This window comes from Xiphophorus maculatus, chromosome 24, assembly GCF_002775205.1.
Source record: "Xiphophorus maculatus strain JP 163 A chromosome 24, X_maculatus-5.0-male, whole genome shotgun sequence".
NCBI classification, from domain to species: domain Eukaryota; kingdom Metazoa; phylum Chordata; class Actinopteri; order Cyprinodontiformes; family Poeciliidae; genus Xiphophorus; species Xiphophorus maculatus.
In genome coordinates, this window is record NC_036466.1 from 12567176 (window position 1) to 12572203 (window position 5028).

The following is a 5028-nucleotide window of genomic DNA, read 5'->3' on the forward strand; positions in this document are numbered from 1 at the left end:
CCAGCTCCAGATAGCAGCTAACCACTTCAACAAAACGCCTGGATCACATTCAGCCCCGTAACGGATACTTATGAAAAAAACTGCTTCCTCTTTCATGAGGTTTCAGTTTTAAGTGTGAAATTTGAAGAGAACAGGGTGAACTTCCTCATAAAGAGCCAATCATTGCAGCTGCTGTTGCAGAAACGGCCAGTAGTTTCACCGGATCTCAGCCAGACAGCAGGGATTTGTTCCCATTTACAAACTGGGAAAGCTGGTCTTTATGGAGCTTAAGGCACAAAGGGACAAACAAAACTGCATTCATGAGGCTGGACACATTATTTTCATCCAGTTTTCTTTTTAATCTGGGTAGGATTAATTTAATAAAATCAGTATTCATCAATCTTAAATGTGCAACTAATAAACACCAGTAAAATTCTCTTGAAAGAAGTTTAGCCCTTCTCCACCAGAGGGCAGAAGAGGATATGCAAATTGTCTTCACTAATACTTTAAAGGGGCAGTTTTATGTTTTAACATAAATAAATAAGTATGTTGCCTTCAGTTGTTATAAACATAATCTGTATCAAATCGTCACCATCCTACAATAATATCCTACATCATGTTTTGGCAATAAAGAAACAAAAATCACTTAGCAAAAAGACTATCAAAGGATTAATGTTTTGGTCAGTAACTCAGTACTTCAATAGTCTTTTAACCCAATGTTTTTACTCTTACATGAGTCATTTCTTGGTCGAATACTTTCTACTTTTACTAAAGTAAAAATATGTTGAAGTAGTGCTACTCTTACTCGAGTACCATTTTTGGCTGCTCTACCCACCTCTGCACCAACCAGGTAGGTAAGAGTTCACAAAAAACTCAAAGTGGAGTTCACAGAAGTTCCCTGAAGCAGCTGGCCGGTCAACCAGCAGGAATCTTCAGTGTGTCGTCCATCGGTCTGGCTCACCATCACATCCAAACGTCAGTTCTAGGGCTTCAACAAATAAAACAACAAAAAACTCTAAACTTTGGAGTTCAAACAACAGAAATTAACTAAAATCCCAAGTTTCAATGTAATTTATTACTGTTTTTTATTAATGTCTTGCTATAGCACTCAACCTTCTACAACGGAGGCAAAGTAAATTAAAATATAACTAAATTTTATGTATTGAAATGTTTCTATAACACCCTATACATTTGACTGGACTGACAACAAAACACTAATTTAACAAAAGAAAAAATCCCATAATTTATATATAATTTCATGTATAAAATATAAAACGATTAATAAGTCATTGAGCTATTAGGAGTAATAAGTAGTCATTAAATATTCAAAGAAATCGTAAAGTAAATGCTTAAACACAATATACACAAAAAAGTCAGAAAGAAATCTAAAAAACTTTTTCTGGCATTTTAGTCGCATCTTTTGTCATCACGTATTCCAACTGTTAAAACAGCTAGCAGTTAGCTTAGCTGAGGTAAGCTAAGGTTTACCGCCATTTTTGTAACCGTCAAAAATGTCGGTTACATTTTTGGGTTAAAATATAACCGACACTTTTCCACCGTCGCCATTATCTTGACTCACCGGAGTTTCCAGAGTAAGCGACACTTTTCAACCTCCGTTAATATCCGCAGTTCTTTAACGATGTTACACCATCCAACATTCATTTTTTTACACACTGTAAAATTTTATTTTTTCTTTCGTTATCCCTTAATTTTGTCCGCGAGCTCTCTGTTGCTGATCTCAGACGTTGCTCTCTCTTCACGCACGTACGCGCAAGCCGACGGTGAAGCGTGCCCCCTACTGGCGCTACCGAGAAACACAACAGTTTTAATTAAATGTTTTTAGTGACCATACTCTGTTAATGTTTGGGTTACATTCATACAAACCCGTCAAGTCTACCGTAATACCGTATTTTACCGCGCTATTTCCCGTCGTGATCCCCTATTAGTATTTTCCAGTAAATTTCCCGTATTAAACCTTTACTTGCCACTGGTTGGGTCAGTCTGCGGATGGAAACGGCTCCTAACTCTGGGATCGGACCAGGAGCAGCCCAGACACAGACTGGAGACAGACAATGTTCCTGCTTTGAACTAGAAAGATAAATGGAAGTCAGGTTTCCCCCAGTGTTTTTTCAGACTGGCGTGTCAACCGGCTATATTTTCCCCCCACCAGGCTGTGGGTTGTTATTAATTGGGGATTTTTCAGTAATGATGGATGAAGCTTAAGGTTTATAGTTGAGGCATTGAACTGACTGAGTGTTTTTTGAAAAGTGGAGATTTCTGTCCAGTGTTTAAAGGGTTTGATCTCTCCTGTCCTGTTGCCGCCTTCATGTACTGTTGTTGCTGAGAGTAGCAGTGGAAAACTTAAAAAGTTTACCGTATTCCCAAATCCAAACGTTGGCAGGTATGTACTAATTTAGATTAAGTAGTAGTGAATAAAATTTTATTTTTTACTTTGTGTTTGAACTCCAAAGTTTGATCCTGGAAAAGTTTGAAAACTGACCTTAAAAATGCTTCAAGTCCAATGTAACGTTTGATTAAACGTACAAAGTGTTATTTATAGTTGAAACCAGATATTTCCATACACCAAATAAAGATTTGTTTTTCTTAAATCAGACTGAATCTTTCTTGGTCAGTTATAATGACCAAACTTATTACTATTTGCTAAATGCCAGAGAAAATGTTTTAGATCATTTTTTTCTAACTTTTTTGTATATTGTGTTGAAGCATTTAATTTGCATTTAAATAATGATTATTTATTATTCCTAATGGCTCAATCACACACTGTCTTATATGTTTAAGTTTAAGTTGGGATTTTTTAAATTAAATTTGTTAGAATGTCGAGTACTACAAGACATTATGAGTCATAAATGATACTGAAACAGTTTTAACTCCAAAGTTTGGTGCTTAAGGTTTGAAAACTTGCCTAGAAAATGGTGGAAGTGTCTTGAGCCTCAGACTAACACGCCTGCCTCCTGCTGCATTCATCTTATTTTGCTTCCATAAGCAGGAGGACATGTTGTGACTCAGACTGCAGGAACAATGTGGCTGCAAGATGTTTGCGGCTCCCCAGCAGCTGACATGCCGCTCGCTCTTGTTCCTGCAGTAAAACGAGGATGTGGGACATCTGGAAGCAGTCAGGAGGAAACAACCGACGTTTCTCTGGACGCTGAAGTCAAACCAGGAGGTAGAAAACGTTCTGTCTGCTGACTTCTGAAGATTCAAGGGACAAGAGAATAAAATGTAATTAAATTATAATGATTTGTCCAATAAGAAGCTTTTCTTTGCAGCAAATGTGTTTCAGAAAAGCAAACTGCAGCATAAACGCAGACGTCACATCATTTAAAACATCTCATAAAGGAATTATGAAAGGAACCTTGATTTTTGACTTTACATATATTTTTACATTTTTATGTATGCCTTTTATTCTGCAAAATGCCGAGTCTGCAGTTTGTTGCTGATAAAACCAGAAGCTCAACTTTATCAATGTGAGAATTTTCAAATTAAAGCTTGAAATACCCCAATTATTAAACTTATAGATCATATCTGTTTCCAAGCTGATTTTTGCTGATAAAGTGAGGCGCTAATAGATGTAGCATGTCTTTAAAAATCAGATTTATGAGCTTATTTTATATATTTATATAAAACATGCTAATTATACCATTTGAAACAGAAGTAAAGGAAGGGTTATTGTGGAACTGTTTGTCGTAATGTGAATTATTTTCATGAAAATCAGCAGAATTATTCCATTTTCTTGTTGTTTTTAAGAGTTTGCAGGTTGTTTCTCACGGATCTCTCAGAGGAACGGCGAGTCCAGCACACCTGCTGCTCCACTCCGGTCTTTTATTTAGTGGAAAGGTATGTGTTTTCTCTCCTCTCTGTGGCCTCCAGCACCTGATATTTACCCCGGTCAGGAGGCTAACCCACCCCCAACCCTCCTGCAGGGACGTCGGCTCAGTCACAAACCGCCTCCAATCACATGAGATGACTTCCTGTTGTTTAAGACTTTTACTGCATGGAAAACCCAACGTATACAAAGGAACAAGAAACTAAACAACAGCAAATTCAATTTTATCCTCATGTTTCTGCAAAGCCGTTCGGCAGCCAGGCAGAACCAACGGACCGATCCGGACCGGATGAGGAACAGTCACAGAACCGTTCATGTAGTTTAGTCAGACAGCTTTTTGAAAAAAAGACTCGTACTTTTAGATAAATATGGACTATTTGAAATGTTGTCACATTTTTAAAGGACCACTATTTTATTTATTCTTTAGAATTTACAATAAACATCAAATTTAGCTAAAAATGTGGATGGTAAATAAACCTGCGTTTGGTTAAAAACAAAAAAGAATAAAAGAATACATTTTACATAGAATAAAGTTAAGAGCCTTTGTGGAAGGTCCAAAGAGCCACTTAAATCAGAAAAGAGTTTAAAAGTTAGTACTACATCACATTAGAGTTAATATTTATTTAAAATGATAAGATTTGTTAGTTTTTTTAAAAGTTGAGTGGACAGATTAAAAATCACTCTTTAGGTTGTGAAGTTTGCAGACCCTTTGCTTGTTACCAAATCTTTTTAAATTAGATTCTGATACAAATGTCTCAGTAAACGGTACCAGTTGGGTCGGCCCCCTGCTGTTCCTTTTTATTCTTTTGTATCGGCTCACCAGGTCCATCTTTCTGTTAACTGTTTTGGGATTTTGTTTTTAACTCTCTTTTTGTCTTTACAGAAAATCAAAAGCAGCTGAACCAAAGGGGAATTTCTAGAGTTTTTAAATAAAAAGAATATTTTAACCCTCACTCTGTATTCACAAATATATTATGCATTACTTTGTTCCCCTTTCATATAAAATCTGACCAGAACAATTAAACATTGTGTTCATAATGTGATGCAAAGTTTTAGGGGGTGTGAATGTTATGGGAGGTGATTCTAAGCAGCTGGAAACGCAGCGAGAGCCTCATGTTTACACAAACTGAACCTGGGAGGAGAACGACCCAGAGAATCTCCAAAGACCCTCCTCCAGCAACAAGCGCTGTCCTGCCTCCTCTTCC